The 20,418-nt window shown below is 37.2% G+C and overlaps 1 protein-coding gene and 1 pseudogene across 1 annotated transcript in view; both read right to left on the reverse strand.

Moving 5' to 3' along the window:
* The window catches only part of LOC130041414 (M1-specific T cell receptor alpha chain-like), a 474,927-nt gene that overhangs the window by 277,213 nt on the left and 177,296 nt on the right, over positions 1–20,418 (reverse strand). The window lies entirely within an intron of this gene.
* LOC130041166 (S-phase kinase-associated protein 1-like) lies at positions 14,457–19,188 on the reverse strand (annotated as a pseudogene).

Below are 20,418 nucleotides of genomic sequence, written 5' to 3' on the forward strand. Positions count from 1 at the left end.
AGTTTGTCCTATTTTTGTGTCTATAATAATTAAAGACTCTCTCCCCACCCCTATTATCTTTCAGGATGTTGGCGCTTGTGAAGTCTGCCTTATAAATTCCACTGTGCTTTAATTCCATCATATATCTGACATCAAAATTGACTTTGTTCTTTTGCTTAGTCACCATTTCACCAGACAAAAGAAGCAGAAATCTTTGCAAGACTTCACAAACTATTTCTTGTTAAGGAAAGCCAATGAAAAGGTTAAGCAGCTCTAAAATTCAGCTTAAAACATGTAGGAATGAATGTTATAGTGGGCCTCAGACTAAGCACACTAAAATGTCTGTGATAAATGACAAGAAAGTCATTGACTTTCCTTAGCCCTAGCAGATAGGGATGTGGGAGTGTCTTTAGATGCCCCCAGCGTCACCAGCAGATTGGAGAAAGATTCTGAAACTGACTTATCTAAAAGCCAAGACCAAAAGTCTTATATAGAGCTGACTCATAGGAGGTCACTGGTTTGGACCAAACACAGGACCTGATTGTGTGCTAAAGGTTCTGGATAGTTTCCCTCATGTCACCAGTCACAGAACACGCAGCTGAACTGACCCCAGTAGGAAGTTACTGCTCGTGATCCAATCAAGAAGCTCCTATTTCTGCCAACCCCAGAACCATTTAAACCCTATCCCCCAATCAAGAAAAGGGATGCCCCTGCCTAGATTTTTATTGTGACTCATCTCCCAATTAAAGGCTTGGGTTTGCTATGTAGTTACCTAACTACATAGTTTTCTATGTAATTAGAGAACTGAGAAATAGAACTGGGAAATACACAAGAAGAAAAAAAAATCTACCTGGAACAGCAGGATTCCCAGTATATGGAACTTTATTGTGGAGAATGTGAAAATGGAGTTTGAATTCTTTCTGGAATCATTCATGATAGTTGTTCTTTAAACTGAAAGCAGTGCCTGGAGAGGGACCAATGAAGATGGTAATGAGAGAAAGACCTCGAAGAAATAGGAAAATTCAGTTCAGCAATATAAGTAATAAGAGAAAATATGAATAAATTATTTAAAACGTCAGAATAGCGTAATGAACTCATTCATTTAAAATGCAACAAAACCAAGGTTTGAAGTTGATGCAAGTACAAGCCTTTACATCATGCATAGCCACATTCTTATACCTGCCAACAGGGCTTGCATTTTCCTAATTTGACATTTGTATAAATAAATTCAAGAGTGACAAATGAAATGTCTAAAGATAATTGCATTAAAGGTTAATTTGATTAGTAATATCAGAAAAAAAGATTTTTTTATGAGCTGTGTTGTAAATGCCATAGACAAGTAACATTTATTTTTATCTTTACCCTTTTTTTTTTGACTCTTTGGGTCACACCCGTCTATGCACAGGGGTTGCTCCTGGCTCATGCACTCAGGAATTACTCCTGGCGGTGCTCGGGGAACCATATGGGATGCTGGGAATTGAACCCGGGTTGACCGCATGCAAGGCAAATGCCCTACCCGCTGTGCTATTGCTCCAGCCCTTATCTTTACCTTTTATCTCAGCTAAGGCCACTTCTAAAATATTGATGTGAAGTTATTTTTTTTGCTTGAAAATGACCAACACTCATTAGTGATCAGAGTCAGAGAAAATGAAATCCATAAAATTTTCAATTGAAGATTTAAGGAATATATGATCACACGATGAATCCCATTCTAGCATTATGCAGACTTGAAGAGGCACTGCTCTCTCTAGTGCTTTTTGGATGGTTCTTTTTCTGTTCCGTTCTGGGGTAGTTTTCACCTGCCAGTGCTTCGCAGAAACCTTGAAGGTATTCTCTGAAGATCTCTAGGGTTCTTGTTCTTTTCTGTGGATTTCCATCACTTCTCATTTCTTTGAGTTTCTATTCTCTATCTTTTTTCTTTGGCTCAATCTCTGTTCCATGGTCAGAAATTCTCTCAGGCAACCAGTATCAGGGCTTACCTCCTTTATTTCTCAATTATTCATGGACTAATTAACATATGCCTTTTTACATAGAATTTGTGACATCTCTTTTGGTTGTTTCAAACAGAGGGCACTTTGGTCCTTGCTATTCTATTTTATCTAGAAGCAGAATCATAAAAATTTTTAATGGTTGCAGCAATCATAGAGTTGTGCCAATTATTTCAAGTATACTTCTTTACTGTTGGGTGCTTAAGTTTTTCTTTCTTCTTTTAAATTAAACAAAAATAAATTCCTTAGAAGATTTAAAAAAAAATCTTTGTACAAGTGTGACTGCTTTCTTTAAAAAAAAAAGGGAGGGAACTTCTAGATTAGAATTTGTGGGTTAAAGGGAACAAATTCTTTGATGCGTATTAATTTTCAGGTCCTCTGAAGCAGCTTTTGTTTTTTTTTAATTTTTATTTTTATTGAATCACTGTGAAATACAGCTACAAAGCTTTCATATTTGAGTTTCAGTCATACAATGATCTAACACCCATCCCTCCACCAGTGCACATTTCCCACCACCAATGTCCCCAGTATCCCCCCCCACCATGTGAACCCTCCCCCTGCCACTATGGCAGACAATTCCCCCCATAATATCTCTCTACTTTTGGGCATTATGGTTTGCAAGATAGATACGAAGAGGCTATCAAGTTTGGTCCTTTATTTAAACAGCTTTTGTTTGATTTCACACTCTATAGTAGAGATGAACCTAGGAACCAGCTTTCACCACTAGTGGAATCCAAGGTGGGTAAGGGTGGGTTAGGAGAAGGTCCTGAGCACGTTGGCTGTAGTACAGAAACCAAGAAAATAAAATAGAAGATGCTAATGGCCTTGGGATCTATCCTTGCTTCTAAGGCCTTAGTCTGCCAAATATGTGTCTATTAGTGGGTGTTATTACCAAAGGGTCTTTTTCTACTTGTATCCTGGACTCACTGCTCTTTCATATATGATTATACAAAACACTACAGTATCTATAGGAAGTTTCTGATAGATTCTGGCTTTTAAAACAAACAATCAAACAAACAAACAAACAAAACAGTTTCCTTTGGACTGGCACTTTTTATCTGCTAGTTTGTTTTGGTTCAATTCCCATATGAAAGACTTCCCTTTTTTTGGTTCTTTTCCCATATGGTGGACTTTTCTTTTGGATCCCATAGTCCATCCCATATTACTGAATAGGTTGAGTGCCAGGCCTTAGCCCTCTCCTCATATTACTGAACTTAGATGCCTCAAATATATGTTAAGAGGAGAACTTCAAAGTATGTCATCGTGTAAGTAAAAATTGGCATATTAGCATATGTTTTATATTAAGTTTTTGAATAATTATATACTCTATTAGTTGAAGCAACCACTGGTAGTACCTAAAATTGTACCTGTGAGGTATTAGACATTGCAAATATCTAGTCCCCCTTGAAAGAAAATAAGTAAAAGTAATAAATCAGATAATACAAGTGTTGACAAATATAATGCCATCATATTTCATGACTAATCAGGGGAACTGATGGATGTCAGTAATGTGACAATTGGGTATGAGAGAGTAATAATTTGGTGCTTGATAAATTGCATGGTAGAGCATGAAAAACAATTTTGTATTGAAGATTATCAGAAAAATATTCCCTGTTCAGTTAAGTCCTTGATAATGACATTTGTTTTGTTTGTTTTGAGTGTTTTACTTACTATTGAATAAGCACTTTCATACTTATTCATAATCTAATTCAGCACTGTTAATATCTTTTGATAATAGTAGAGTGTATATCAACACACAGATTTTCCACATAATGAATGGAAGCCAAAAATAACAATGTGACTTACCTAAAGCTATGCTACCAGGTTAGTATAAAACTGGGATGAGACAGCAGGGATTTACCATTAAAATCTGCAGAATCTTCTTCTAGTAGAAGTTTAGAAATAGAATTATATATATATTTACACTTATTTTTAAAACTGCATATTGGGCTCTTTCTAGATACCAGATGCTGAACTAGGGTAAATAATCAGTGAGGAAGAAATAAAAGTTTTGTCCCCACTGAACTAATATTCTCTGTGGGGTGAAACAACAGCAAGTAAGCAAACCAAGGGGCTAAGTATAAGGCATAGAAATAAAGGTGAGGGTCATAAAGAGAGGGCAGGGATTAAGACCCCTGCCTTGCATATGGCTGACCCCAGTTTGATCCCTGACACTGCATGTGTTCTCTGAGCATTGCCAGTGCACAGCATTGTTGGGTATAGTACAGAAACCAAGAAAATAAAATAGAAGATGGAAGGAAGGAAGGAAGGAAGGAAGGAAGGAAGGAAGGAAGGAAGGAAGGGTGTAGGACTGTATGATATTTTTCAGCTTCTGTTCTTAGAAAAGAACTAATCACTATATATGAATGAAAATGGAGAAAATATTCCACTACTATGAAATTCTCATTTTCAGAATATAGGACAAATCAAAGTAGGTCTATCTTACTTGAAAAGTTTCCATGAGAACCTTCCTTACTTAAAACACTGTGCTAGGCATTTGGGACACAATAATGATCAAGATCTGTTGTTCCTGTCCTCAAGGGATTTTGGGATTTTTCAAGTTCATGAATAATTCATGAAGATATTTATGAAAGTGAGGATTGGGGTAGGAAAGAGTGACTTCACTTAGATCTTTTGGGAGAGTTCGTTCTAATGGTCTCTGCTTGGTTCCATCTTGGAGCTGGCCCCTGGGTTCAGTGAGTGGCCTCCAAGGACCGAGAATCAGATGCAGGATGGAAACATCCATCTGCAGTGGGTTCCACCATTGACTGCACTGCATCAGGGCATCACTTTTGATCAGAAACAAGTGGATGCTAATGACCTTTGCTTTCCCATATTTACATCTGGGAATCTTTCTGTGTTCACATTTTTCAGATGGAAACACTGAGTACACTGGAAAAAGTACTCTTCTGTGAAGTGCTTGTTAACTCTGTAAGAGTCTTTTCTTCATATTTGTGTCTTAATATTTTCTGGTAGGTTTATTAGATGGAAAATGTTTGGCTTTCAGGAAAGACTAATGGATCTTCAGGCAGATAAGACATTGCTTTTTAAAAATGTTTTCTTGCTTTCCTGCTCTGTTAGGACCCAGCATTTTCCTTTGTTTTATTGTACTGTTCCTGTGGGGTCTCTGATCTCAGTACCTGACTTTCTGCAGTAAAATGACTTAGATGTGCCCCGTGTTTCAAAACAGGGGGATGTTTATGAATCTATGTCAACAGAGGTGAATAATGTTTTTGGTATGACTTGGACAGCAGCATAACTGGCTTCTTGCGGGTTTTCTCTACTGAGGGCTAGAAAGACATTTTAGATGGCTGGGAAGTCCAGGTCCACCCACTCTGTGTTATCTTTCTTCAGTGTCAGTCAAAGCAGTGTCTTAGCTTTCATTCCCTTTCAAACCCTTGAAAGAAGAGTAGAATACAAAGGTTAACAAGCAGAGGGTGTTGGAAGTAATTCCAGAAAGTAGGAATGAGCTATCAAGAGAATAGAATGGGGCCGGGAAGAAAGCCAATTCAAAGGCAGGTGATGGAGCTCATCTCCAGTGATGCCCCTGTGCTTGATCCTCTTGGAGGATTCATATAGAATTTGCACCTCTATCTGTTCACTGATCCTTCCCACTCTAGCCAATTCCTTTCCTTTCTGATGGCTCTCTATGCTTCATCTTGAATAAATTAGGTTAATAAGATCTTCACAAAGAAAGGAGAACCCTATAATTCAGTAAATCATACATTGTATTGTTTAATAACAGAAAATGTCTGTGATTCTTGGATGCAGGTATAGAAGAGTGTCCTGCGACTTTTTTCCAGTACCTTAAATCTTTTTTAGATGCTTTTATTTAGTCTGACAGGACTCATTTATCTGAGCTACAGACAGAGTAAAGGGAATTTCAGCATTTGTTCATCCTTTTTCCTTGTGTCTTGACTTTAGATCTTGAGCAAAGAATTTTTTTATTAAAGGAAACATGCAATCTATATCATTTCAACAACTCTAACTTCTTTGCCTTAATGAAAAACATTGCTAATGGTCTTTCCTTAATCGATCTGTTTTTAAGTGAATATTATCTTTTTTGTTTATAGTTATATTTTGGCCACACTTGGGGGTGCTCACAGCTTACTTCTGTTCCATGCTCAGGGTCACTCTTGGTGGGGCTTGAGGATACATATGTGGTGCGAGGGATTGAACCTAGGTGAACTGCATGCAAGTAAAATACCCTACTGCTGTATGATCTCTCTAACCCTAGATGTATAACTTTTAAAACCATGTGTTAAGGTTGTTTTGAGCAGAGAGAGGTTGCTAGTGTTTATCTAGAAATTTTCTCCCTGTATAAACCAGTGTGTGTGTGTGTGTGTGTGTGTGTGTGTGTGTGTGTGATGTCTCTGGCTAACATAATGTAAGGGTGGCACTATTCATTATGTAGTTTCTACTCAAGCTGCAATGTTCCTAAGCTTTATAACAATAAAATAATCTTACAAGTGAATTTTATAACCTCTGATATCTTGATAATTCTGTAGAAGAATACATTAGGGCTTCCAGGATAGAGAGACAATAAAGATACTTTGTCCATAAACCCTATTTTCTTATTGAGACCTTTGATAACGTTAAGAGAATGAGAATAGCACTGTCTTCCCATTGTTCATCAATTTGCTCAAGCGGGCCCAGTAACGTCTCCATCATGAGACTTGTTGTTACTGTGTTTGGCATATTGAATACATCATGGGTAGCTTGCCAGGTTTTGCCATACGGGTGAGATACTTTTGGTAGCTTGCCAGCTCTCCGAGAGGGGCGGAGGAATTGAACCCAGCTTGGCCGGGCTGGCTGCGCACAAGCCAACGCCCCACTGCTGTGCTATCGCTCCAGCCCTAGAGAATGAGAATATTGGGTAAATATTCTTTCCCAATACCCATCTGATAAGGGATTAATATCCAGGATATACAAGACACTAGTAGAATTGTACAAGAAAAAAATCTCCAACCCCATCAAAAAATGGGGAGAAGAAATGGACAGAAGTTTCCTCAAAAAAGAAATACAAATGGCCAAAGGACACATAAAAAATGCTCCACATTGCTAGCCATCAGAGAGAGGCAAATCAAAACAACAATGAGATATCATCTCACACCACAGAGACTAGCACATATTCAAAAGAACAAAAGCAACCAGTGCTGTCGTGGATGTGGGGGAAAAGGGACATTCTTTCACTGTTGGTGGAAATGCCCACTAGTCCAGACTTTCAGGAAAACAATATGGACAGTTCTTCAAAAACTAGAAATTGAGCTTTCATATGATCCCACAATACCACTTCTGGGAATATATGCCGAGGATGCAAAAAAGCACAGTAGAAATGACAACTGTATCTATAAGTTCATTGCAGCACTGTTCACAATAGCCAGAATCTGGAAACAACCCAACTGCCCTAGAATAGATGACTGGTTAAAGAAACTTTGGTACATCTACACAATGGAAGGCTATGCAGCTGTCAGGAGAGATGAAGTCATAAACTTTGCTTAAAAATGGATAGATATGGAGAGTATCATGCTAAGTGAACTGAGTCAGAAAGAGAGGGACAGACATAGAAGGACTGCACTCTTTTGTGGAGTATAAAACAAAATAACATGAGGCTGACGCCTAAGGATAGTAGATACACGGGACAGATAGATTGCTCCATAGCTGGAAGCCTGCCTCATGAACAAAGGGGAGAAGTCAGCTGGAATAGAGAAGGGATCGCTAAGAAAAAGATGGCTGGACGAATCGGTCAGGATGGGAGATGTGTGCAGAAAGTAGATAAAGGATCAAACATGGAAACCTCTCAGGGTCTGTATTGCAAACCATAATGCCCAAAAGTAGAGAGATATTATGTGGAATCATGTCTGCAATGGAGAGGTAACTGCTGGTAGTCTTGGGACTCTGGAGTTCTTGTCTCATCTGTGTGGCAGACAAGGTTGTAGCTGTCATTAGGTAGCTCATGATACCTTTACACATCTGTCTTCTCAACTGCAGCGAATTCAGTGAGAATAAATACAATTTTGCACTGCTACCGTGAATTTATTTACAAAGAGAGAAATGTCATGAGATTTATTGGAAAATGATTGAAAATGTCTTCTTTATCCTTGGAGCCTCACTTGGCTGACACAATATTAGTCTTTCCATAGTCATCATTTAGGTTTTTTGTAATTTGTTACCCTACAAGAGATTTAGATGCTGCCTTAATAAAGAATGTAATGAGGACATATGCAAATTCCACTCAAAATTTAAACTTGAGTTGCTTAAACCTCAGGGCTGATGCAGAAAAATTCATTTAAATTTTAAGTAAGAATGTTAGGCAATCCCCTAGAGGTCACTTTTCTGCAAGTGAAACATTTGCATTTATTTTGTGATTTAATCCTGAAAATCTGTAGTTTCAAAAATTAAATGAGTTTCTATAAATAGTAACAATAAAGTAGTCCCTTAAAATAGCTCTCTTTTTTGAAAGACTGGTTCTGCTGTCTACTTTTTAAAGACAAACCAACCAACAGAATAACAAATTGCTCCCTCAACTCTGATTCTGCCTGATCTATTGCTCCGTCTTTCTGCTCTCTTTTTCAATAAAATTCAAATAAATGATCTTTTTTTCCTACTTCTATTTCTTTACCTTCCATTAGCTCTTCAATTAATTTCAACTTTCCTTCCGCTGTCACCACTCATAAAAACCGTATTCCCACACTGCAAATCCCAAGGTCACTTCTTTGTTATCATTTTACTTAATATTTTGGGTGGGTATATCTTCTCTCAGTTCTACATTCCCCCTTTTTGGGTTCTTCTGGTTTTTTAGTCTTGTGGCCATTCGTTTTCAATTTCCTTTGCTACTCTCTTTTCCTTCTGTGCTCACCTTCTTCTCACTGGGAACTAGACACGAGCTTTTATTTCTTTCCTAACTCTTTTCTCCCCAGACTCTTATCTCTCTGTGCTTCTTGGTAGCAAGTATCACCTATATGTCAATGACACCATTAAACACAAAAGCGCAAAACCAATTTATCCAATCAACTTCCTCTAGGATGATTTATTTTAATTTCTACAAGGTTATGATTGGAGATATAATATATTGAATAGAATACTTTCCTTGCATGTAGCTGACTTGGGTCTGATCCCTGGCACCACATATGGTCCCCAAAGTACTGCTAGGAGTGATCTCTGAGCCCAGAGCCTAGAATAAGCCCTGAGTACCTCTGACTGTGACCCCCAAACAAAAAACTCATAAGGTTATCATCAACCTAGATTAGTTAAAATACAAATCCTGATTTCTCTCCAAACCAATTCTCACTTCAACTTTATCTACATCAGAAACTAACACCAAGAACTATCTAGTGCCTTAGAACTTATATCAAGAATATCAAGAAGTCATTCTTGGTTCTGTTCCTTTTACTGTCCTCTCCCCTTCACTTAATCTATGCGGTCATTTTGTTAATTTCATAGTCACAATAGTTAGTATTTGAATATTTCTTTTGATGTACATTATTTTTATTTCAAACTATCATTTCCAATAGTAATTTTCATATTTATGGATTATATCTAAAGCTTCTCTTTTTGTATGTTCCCTTCTTTCTTTTCCCTTTCTTCCTCTCACTTTATCTAGTCACAGTGGAATCAATAATTGGTGTTAAAAAAGCAATAAAATAGTGTCACTGCCTAATTATTTTAACAGGATCTCTTTCTACTGAGCATAAATCTTAGATTTAACTTACTGTGTGTTTTTTTTTCAAGGGGTGGTGTTTTGAGTTACATCCAGCTGTGCTCAGGACTAACTCCTATTTCAGGGATCACTCCTGGAGTGTTTGAGGAGTCATATATTATGCCAAGTATCAAATTCAGGTCAGCTCATATGCAAGCAAGTGCTTTGCCTGCTGTGTTCTCTCTCTGATCCAACTCACTGTGCTTTTTGTATTGTTCTGCGTGATATGTTTGGGAATTATCTTGTACCAACTTCTGCTCAGTCACTATGCTTTGGCTCAGTTCATTTTATTCCTCTTCCTAAAATACAAGGGTGTTTTCAGATTTTTTTCTTCGTATGTATTTGGAATGCTTTCATCCCACATCTTAGCATGGCCTTCTCTTTCTTCTCACTGGAGTTCAGTAGAAATATTATCTCAGTTTTCACCGAACCAATCAATGTATTTTTCACTCAATCCTATCATCCTCTTTTAGTTTCCTCTAAACCTTTACCTTCTTTATTTTTTTTATTAGTTTCCCTTTTTTATTTACATTCTTTATTTATTGACTGGACCATCTCAACTTATTTAATGAAATTTATCAAATCTATATGGGTTGATTTGTTTTGATTTCATTCATTGTTATATTTTTAGGACTAAGAACCTACCGGATATATAATAAGAATGTGCTAAGTATTTGTGGGATCATTAGACTTTTTTCCTCCTGCATTTTTTGTTCTGTTTGAGGGCCACACCTGGTGCTGCTCAGGGCTTTCTTCTGGCTCTACACTCAGGGATCACTCCTGGAGGGCTTGGGAGACCATATGAGTTGCCAGGGATTAAGCTCGGGACAGCAATGTGCACAAGCACTCTACACATTATACTATCTCTACAGCCCTTTATTCTTGCAATTTTTAATTTTTGTGCTTCTCATCTTATGTATTCTTAATATAGACATGATGTACATAGAAACTTTGCTTATCTTGTACATTGTTGCTTAATAGGTGTCTAAAATATTGTATTTTCCATAATAATCTCTCAATAAATATTTATTAAATAAATAGATGGAAAAAAATAGTATGCTTAATGCACTATTTTGGGGACTTAAAAAAGGATATTTCTACTTCTAATCAGAAAGGACCATTAAATATATCTATCTGAACTTTTAATAATTTATTTAATTTTAATTAAAATATTTTTTAAGATTAAGATGCTATTGGTTTACATGACTGGATCTAGTTTCCATACCTCTTTAAAACATATTCAAACATAAGGAAACTACCAACAAATTACCCATGTTCTTCTATCACAGCATTTTGGATCCTTTCTCCCTTCTTTGTGTTTTAATGAAGATGACTCTTGCTGAGGAAATGTTTTATTCTAACCAATTTCTTACAAATGTGATAGACTCAGTATAGCAAGCTGTGTCTAGTTCCCTAGGCAACAATCTTATCCAGGACAAGGAATATGAACAGTTGTGACACACACAGAATGAGCAGTGGGATAAGCAGTAGAGCGACCAAGTACCTTGACCCCAGAGTGTCTCAGTCACATTTTGTTTCTGAAGCCGAGATGTGTTTTCTAACTACTCACACATATTTTAGAATATCAGGGAAAAATGGGATCCTATACCTGCTAATCAAAAATAAAAAAAGGTCATAAAAGAAAATGGTTCAAAACGGCACTATTCTCTCTAATAGCAGCGTTGGCTGTTGGGAAGTAGTGGAATAAAGTCTTCAAAAATGTGAAGGAGACATGAGTAGCTATAGTCAAGTGCTCTCTGCCCTCTGACTCATGAAAAATGTTTTTCTTCTAAACTACTGCAAATATTGAGGGATTTTCAACCTACAATTTCATCTGCAGTTAAAATATCAATCAAGCATGAGGGTAGAATAAAGATATTTTTAGATATGCAAAGACTGAATGAAAAAAAGATGTGTGATGTGCATTTGATGAAAAAATTCCCATGTTCTTATTGCTTGATCTGTAGTTTTATAGAATGTGTCTTAGCACAAACAAGGGATAAATAAGAAATGAAGATATATTAAGACCCCTAATGCAAGATAGTCAACATGATAAGTGACACCCCATAGTCCTAGCATATCATGTATGTACCAGCCCCAAGGATCACTCAGTTCACATAGGGTAAAGGGCAGATGTGAAGATATAGGAATGTCTAGTGAGAAAGAAAAAACTGATAATCTGTTTGGTGTATTTCAAGCTTTCCAGGAGAAATTATTGACAAGTATTTCATTTTATTTTAAAATTCATTTTTATAGCTATTATTTTTTGAGGGTATATTATGTATCAGACAATGTTATAGGAATATAAAAGAGTCCTGGTCCATGGAGCCTCCATTTAGCAGATGTACTTTTGTATCTCAAATAAAGGACTTTGATGTTAAGTCCAGTACTTTTTCTCGCCATACCAGTACTTTCTATTCACTCCACACCAGCATGTTCTACAGATAGTGCTCATACTCCGAAGAGTGATGTTTTCTTTGATTACAGATATGTTAAAAATATTTTTAGTAATGTGGGAAGATTAGGAAATAGAGTTAAAAAATGAAAAAAGTCAATTACTGATTTAAAAAATTATAACAAAACGGAAATGCTGTTAGCATACTCATTTTGTCTCAACAGTAACACTGTTTATGTGGTAGTAATCACAACTAAAATACCAATTATTTTTTTTTTGCTTTTTGGGTCATACCCAGAGATGCACAGAGGTTACTCCTGGCTCATGCACTCAGGAATCACTCCTGGCGCTGCTTGGAGGACCATATGGGATGCTGGGAATTGAACACGGATCAGCAGGCAAGGCAAGTGCCCTACCCCTTATGCTATTGCTCCAGTTCCTGAAATACCAATTTAAGCCCATGTTTGTGCAATGATATTTGGAAGGTGAGTGTGCTGACTTGCCATATAAAAGGGAGTAGATAGATAAAATCAGTTACTGGAAGATTAAGGGTATAAGCATTTATTTAGGAATTGTTAAAATAAATTGGGATTTGGAGGTGGGAAACAGAGTGTGACATTGTTTTTCTTTTGAGAGATCTTAGTAGCAGAACTTTGTAACTCTGTTTGCCTTTAAAATATGTGGATATAAGCACTTTGATAAAGATATTTGAATTTAAAGGAAATAATTTTAGTTATGTTAGAATGTGCAACTGATTTTGTTGACTAAGCAGAACAATAGCAATAATGATACTTATGTTTCAGTATAAAACTTTCAAATGAAGTCATTGAGTTTTCCGAGGAGCACTTTTTATTAACTTTTCTTTCCATACAACAAAGTCACAAAGTTGACCTTTCACTTGGTTTTCTAAAGTCCCTCAATAGTGTTTTATTTCTTTTTGTTTTTTTTTGGGGGGGGGCGGCACACCTGGTAATTCTCAGGAGTTATTACTGACTTTTCACTCAGAAATTGCTCTTGTGGGTGCTCCAGGGACCATATGGGGGGCAGTAGACTGAACCCTGGTTGGCCATATGGAAGGCAAATGCCCTACCTGCTGTACTATCGCTATAGGCCCCCAATTTTTTCTTTTCTCTTCCTTCCTTCCTTCCTTCCTTCCTTCCTTCCTTCCTTCCTTCCTTCCTTCCTTCCTTCCTTCCTCCCTCCCTCCCTCCCTCCCTCCCTCCCTCCCTCCCTCCCTCCTTCCTTCCTTCCTTTCTTTCTCTCTCTTTCTTTCTCTCTTTTCTCTCTCCCTCTCCCTCTCCCTCTCCCTCCTTACCTCCCCCACCCTCTGTTTTGGGGCCAACCCAACTGTGCTCAGGGCTTATTCCTGGCTTTGCACTCTTCTGGTGGGGCTCAGGGGATTCTATGGGATGCTGGGGATTGAATCCAATTAGTCATGTGCAAGGAAAGCGCCCTACCCACTGTACATCTCTCTGGAACATTGATGTCTTTCTAATACAATTTGAAGAGCCACTGATGGACGGCATCATTAGAAAAGAATGTGAAACTAAAATTCTTATTTGATATTTGTTATTTAAAACCAACCTCCCTTCCAGTGATTTAAAGCATTAACCTTTCAATCAGTATCAGCAGACTCATGAGGAAGCTAACCCTAATATAATATTTATTTGATAGAAACTTTGTTCTAGGGACCATGTTTAATAAGCACTTTGAATATATTATTGCATGCAATCCCTGCAAATTGAGTTAGGTACTACAATGAACAGTTTCCTTTTCCATAGTTGAGAAAAATCTGAGGCCTGGGGAAATTAAGTACTTTGGCTAATGCCATCTAGTCTGTAAATTGAAGAAACAATATTTTTATACCCTGACAGCTAAGCTCCAGACTCTATATTATACTTCTAATATAATTGGCCCTCTCGGAGAGCCCAGTAAGCTACTGAGAGTATCTCGCCCGCACAGCAAAGCCTGGCAAGCTACCTGTGACGTATTCAATATGCCAAACACAGTAACAAGTATCACCATGGAGATGTTAGTGGGCCCGCTTGAGCAAATCCATGAACAACGTGAGGACAATAATTGGCCATGAATTGTTCTAGCAATATACTTGGTGATGATGTTTTCTAGAGATTTGAGATGTTCTAGAGGAGGAAGATCTTACATTTGAAAAATTTACATGACATGTAAATCATCACAGAGATGATCTAGAAAAAAGAAAATGAGAAGACTCTCTGTCTCCAATTTAGGGTTTGAGTGCGGGCTCCAGGTGTTCAGAATACACTGTGTCTCCACCGCACAGAGGTAGATGCCAGAGTCTCCACGCTGGGAGGCTGCAATGACAGAGAACTGTGTCTTTCTTCTGTGCTTATTGTAACACACATTCTTCCATTTTAGTTCATTTCTTCATTTCTGTTATCTTCAGGATAAACAAGGTGACCAGGCTTCTTCCGGGAATCTGTTGGATCCAGTGTAAAGTGGTCATTCCTACTGAGTAACTGCAGTTGCTGGTGACAAGTTCTCCTTCCTGAATATTCAGGTACTGCGGACTCTGTTGAATTCCACTTTTGCAGCTTACCCCTGTTCTCAAAGACACATCAAACACAGTATCAGCACCAATGCAACATGTTTATGTCTTTTCTTTACCTCCCTCGTCCTCCCCTCCCCCTCACACACTTAGGGTTCCCTAGGTGAACCACTTGGAATCCCTTATCTTCTCTCCTCAGACTTTTGAAAATATATCCATTTAGTCTTTCTGTTCCCAAATCTAGTTGCTTCCCAACTTACAGTTTAATTGAAGTCACAGAGTAGCCAACCAAAATTGCGAAGACTTCACCATTGTTACTGTAGCTGAGGTTCGCAGTTCTTTCCTGTAGAGATTGAAATATATATCAGTTTTCCAAAGACATATTTTATTATTTTAACTTATTTATGTTTACTTGAGAAGTCAATCAGAATTTCAAACCACCAGAGATTGCACAATGCACATGCATGCTCTATTTATAGTACTACCAGCACAGTGAACCATTCATATTGCCTTAAATAAAATGCCCACATTGCCACCTAGTGGCAAGACATATAGCCATGTCTTCGCTAGAGCAAATACTTGGACCAAAACCCCAAAGTATAGAATCAAAGTTAGCATTACCCAAGTCCTGTAAATGGTGGTAAGTTAGCGATAGAATCAAATGATTCTTTGGTTTCAGCCAATAAGTAGAATATTCAATGATTTTTGTTTGTTTTTTGGGTCACACCCGGCGATGCACAGGGGCTACTCCTGGCTCTGCGCTCAGGAATCACCCCTGGCGGTGCTCAGGGGACCATATGGGATGCTGGGAATTGAACGCATGCAAGGCAAACACCCTACCCGCTGTGCTATTGGTCCAGCCCCAGAATAATCAATATTTTGTACATTTAACCTTATCTTTTTCTGAAAACCCAAGGGCAGTTTTGTTCCCTCTTTTTAAAGGTATTTAATATAAATATCTTGGGTTTCTTTATAGGATATCCCAGTTTCTTCAGGTGGTATTATTTCAGAATTAAGACTTTGCTAGCTTTAGGAATCACTATGAGTTGTTCATATCCCTTCAAATATGTTTCAGAATTGCTGTTCAATTAGTATAGTAAGTCCTCACTTAGTATTGCCCTAAGTTCTTGGAAACTGCAACATTAAAAATCATTCTTTTTTACAATTGAGATTCTGTGGCTTACAATAATGGTTTCTCATGCTCGTATTTCTAACATCAGACATCACCAGTGTGCCCACCTTCCTCTCCCAAGGACCCCAACATCCTTGGAAACTGCAACTTTAAGTGAAACAGCCTAGAAAGAAAACAGGTTTGGGTATGAAGTTGGTAATTTACTTTAATGTTATGAATAAATTACTTGAACAAAAATTATGTTATTGAAGGACCTGCTGTGCTATTTATTCATTTGATTTTTACTCATCTATGATTGTTATCTGTGACTGCTTCAGTGGTTTTTATTACACCATAGAATTATTTTTCACATGCAGTAATTTTTCATTTTTGGTGCTCCTCTGCCACCCACACTTCCTCCTCTGCAAGTGTCCCTTAAGGGATTAATCTGGGAATCATGTTCGTACCTAGTGACCTCCTTCCCCTTGCTATAGCTACTTGAAACTAGGTAGAGATTGAGCTTATTTATTTGAAGTAGGGATATAAAACAATAGTATTTGTCACTTGAACTATAAAACCCTATGTGGTTCAAACTGGAACACATGAAAGATGGGTATGTACAAACTTGTTACTGTGAAGTAGAAATGAACAGAAGGATGTGGTCTCCCAAGAGGGTAAACGATTATATATTTATTGAGAAGTTGGTTCAGAAAGAATAATTAATTGAAGATTTTCTTTTTATGTGAGACACAGTTTTGTACTCTTTTTGGGCAAATGAACTGTGTAATTCACCTGTAATATTTCAGAAAATCTCCTTTTCCTTGTGCCAGTTTGAATGGGTTACATGTCCAGATTATTTTCATAAAAATAATCTAATTCCAGGGTCCTTCATTCTACATATTGCAATTGATTTTTTAAAATAAAATTATTCCCAGAAATATAGTTATCCCTATTCAATTTCATTTTGGCTGTTTCAGTCTATCTAATATGATGTAATATATTTCCTACCTATCTCAACTTTGTGTTCTTTGAAAAATTTATGGCCATAGCTTACGTGAATTCACATAAGATGAAGGTGAAAAGGCTAGGATGAAGAATAAAACTGTGACACATTAATAGAGACATTTCTCAAAATTGAATCTGGGTTGAGTGTGGCCATTTTATTTTTTCAGCTGAGGATCCATCAAATGTAGTATTATTCACAAAGTCAAGTGAGGAGTAAAGCCAAATAGAGTAAAATATGAGCCTTAGCACCTGCTACTTACTAAATTTTGGATTTTGAAAAGTTACTACAATAGTTCGGTATTAGTTTTCTATAAAATGGGTATGCCACTACCGAACTGGTGGTTTTTTAATGAGAACTACAGGTAATATTGCACTTTGATACGGTGTAGAAGTTAGAATTCAAGTTTTAGGTTAATATCCCTTAAGTTCATGTGAGAGCTCTTAGTAACTATCATGTTCAGTAAATTAGTTCTTTTTTCTTTACCTGTTGACTTGGGAATAATATTTATACCTACTCCATGGGATTATGGTCAAGATGAAATGAGTTAAGGTATGTGACATACTTAGTACTTACACTTTACATAAATCAAGCACTTGATAAAAGTTATCTATTTTTATTATTGATATTGAAATAGGGTCTACATCATTCAGTAAACTGTATTTAACATTCTTACTCTATTATAGTGGACTTTTGTGGGGGGGGGTGAGTCTCAAGCAGTGCTTAGGAGTTCAGGGGCTCTACTAGTGATTCTTGGTCAACCAGGCCATTGATTCAGCAGGGCCCAAGAACAAGACACTGCTCTGGTCCTGCAGTGCCTGGGATATGCTGGCCACTCAGTGGTGCTAGGGGTCATTAGGGCCACACCTCGAGGTGCTTTGGAGACAATGTGATGTCAGGTATCCAAGCAGGGTCAGGAGTTGCTAGGCATGTGGCCTAACTACTGTGCTAACTTCTGGCCCCTTAAAAATGGCTTTAGTGTGGTCATTCTGATTTATTCCCATCATCCGCATTACCTATTATCTGCTCTAGCACTTTGTGTCCAGCGAACACAATTGTGTTTATGGATTTGGGATCTTATTCATTCCCTATAGGGCTTTCCTATTTGCCTCAGTACCTCTCAGCTCATCCCTGTAAATTCTTTTTGTGTTTTAGAAATTATCCTCTTGCAGTTTGAAAATCAATTCTGTTGTACATACAATAGTTGGAACTAGGAGAAGAGATATTTCACTTTTTCTGTTACCCATCAACTTTATTCTATTTTCCATAATCTGTGAATTAAGCATTTTTCTCAGAAAACCTTCTAATGTTTTCCTCCAAAATGTTTTAAAATATCTTTAAATGCTGCATGTCACACTTTCTTCAAGTTTTTACTTCATTCTGGACTTAATTTTTTTAATGCCTTCCTTAAATGAATCTGTACTCAAACTACACATGCAATGAGTGAGAGTAATATTCTCTAACTCAATTGATTTGTTGCTGCATTTGTCTGCTATGTGTTTAATATTAACCATTATAAATAGGGAAGTGCAACTAGAGCTTAAAAAACTCCTTACAGTGGTACTGAGCCAGGCACAGAATTCCACTTCTCTTCATAGTGGTTCTCTTCGCATATGTGGACTTCCTCTTCTTCAGTAAAGTCATTTTTGATATAGAGGGTTTTGCAAATCTCAAGTGTTTTCTTCTTGATTATATTTGCAGCAGTCTTACATGTAACATCAAGCAAGCCTTTGATGCCTAAGTAATATGTAGCCAGAATAAATTCAAACACTGTTCCTTTGTCTACAAGTGCTTGTTCACAAATTGGTATCTGTTCACTTTTCTTTACCCTTCATATCCTCTGAAGGTGGACGGTAAGTCATTCTTGCTGTGGGTACTCTGCTGAATAACCTTTTTTTTTAAATTTTTATTAGTGAAACACCATGAGGTACAGTTTTAGACATACAAACTTTTGTGCTTGGGTTTCAATTATACAATGATCAAGTACCCATCCCTCCACCAGTGCCCATTTTCCACCACCACGGATCTTAATATCCATGGTTTTTTTTTTTCCACTAAAAAACATTTTATTTATTTTTTTTCCAGACTTACACATTTTTGTGCTTGGGTTTCAATTATACAATGATCAAACACTCACCCCTCTACCAGTACGCATTTCCCACCACCATGGATCCCAGTATCCCTCCCACCCCCCCAGCCCCCATACCACCTTGCCTCTGTGGCAGGGAATTTCCTTCTCTCTCCTTTTGAGTGCTATGGTCTGCAAAAGAGGCATTGAGTGGCAATCATGTTTGGTCGATAGTCTACTTTCTCTGCTGAATAATCTTTTAAAATATTTCTGCATTAACATTTGGGGAAAAAACTGGGTCATCATTTCCCCATCATCAATTCCCAAATTTCTAGCATGGTCTTGATAGTTACTAACTGACAATTCACACATTAAGTTCTAGCAGCTCTCCACCAGAACCCTGCAACTTAACTCAAGGCATGGTATTTGGTCTTGAGGGGACAGTGGAATGGAGGCTGATGAGACAGTGAGGCTGCGTTTACCTGTGAGAAGATAAATGGGATAAGCAAGGCCATTACCCTTTCCTTTTTTAAATTAAAAGTCATCATTTAGTGAGTTCTGAGAAATAAATCAACTCTTAACTGTCACAACAATTCTCTGGAAAGTTCAATAACAGTCATTTTACAGATTATTTATATAGTTAAATAGAATGATATATTTTTATATATAAAGTGTATACTGCCATGATTTGATATGCTATTCATAGTGAAATAATTACTAATGTCAGGGTAATTACTGTATCATTGCTTCACATAGGTTTTTTTTGATGAATGTAATCAAAATCAACCCCCATAGCATGTTTCTAGTATTTAATACAGTACTAGTAAGTATAGCATCATGGGCTGGAGCAATAGTATAGCAGGTAGTACACTTGCCTTCCATGTGGCTGATTTGGGTTTGATTCCTTACACCCTATATGGTCCCCTGAGCATGGCCAGGAGTGATCCCTGAGTGCAGAGCCAGGAATAATCCCTGAACACCACCAAGTATGGCACCCAAACCAAAACCAAATCAACACAAACCAGAACAAAACAAAAAACCATAGCGTCATCCTCATTCACTGCTTCCTTAGACTTACAGTACATAATTCTGCACCCTACTTTCATACTATTTGAGGATCCTGCAAGTCTTTTCTCCAAAAGGTTAAAAGGTTATAATGCACCTCCACTTATAATCCTCCCACTGAAAGCTGGAACCTGGCCAGATCTCTGTTTTATTTTATCAGTTAAAGTTTGGAGAATGACTGCCAAATGGGTTTCTAACATTGTATAAAAGCACCTCTTATTATTTTTGTTGTTTTGCATATATTTGCAGGTGGAAGAAAGCAAATATCAGAATGTACTTGATAGACAATGAAAGATTAATGTTAATCTTAGATAAGGTAGATGCTTTATTGAATATTTTGTTTAAAGTGTGTTATTTCAAATTATTGCTTTCATATCCTTTGGATAAATACCAGAAACAATATTGCTGTATTATATGGTAGTTGCATGAATCTTATGCATATGTGTGAAAATATACTTCTAAAACTTTATAGAATTATAAACCAATGCTAAATCAATTAAAAAGATAAATCATGTATAATGAAACCAATTGTACTATAAATATGTGTTATTCGAATTAAAAGTTGGGGTAAGTTCACAAAGAGTAA

The sequence above is a fragment of the Sorex fumeus genome, unplaced genomic scaffold (assembly GCF_029834395.1).
Source record: "Sorex fumeus unplaced genomic scaffold, SorFum_2.1 ptg000098l, whole genome shotgun sequence".
NCBI classification, from domain to species: domain Eukaryota; kingdom Metazoa; phylum Chordata; class Mammalia; order Eulipotyphla; family Soricidae; genus Sorex; species Sorex fumeus.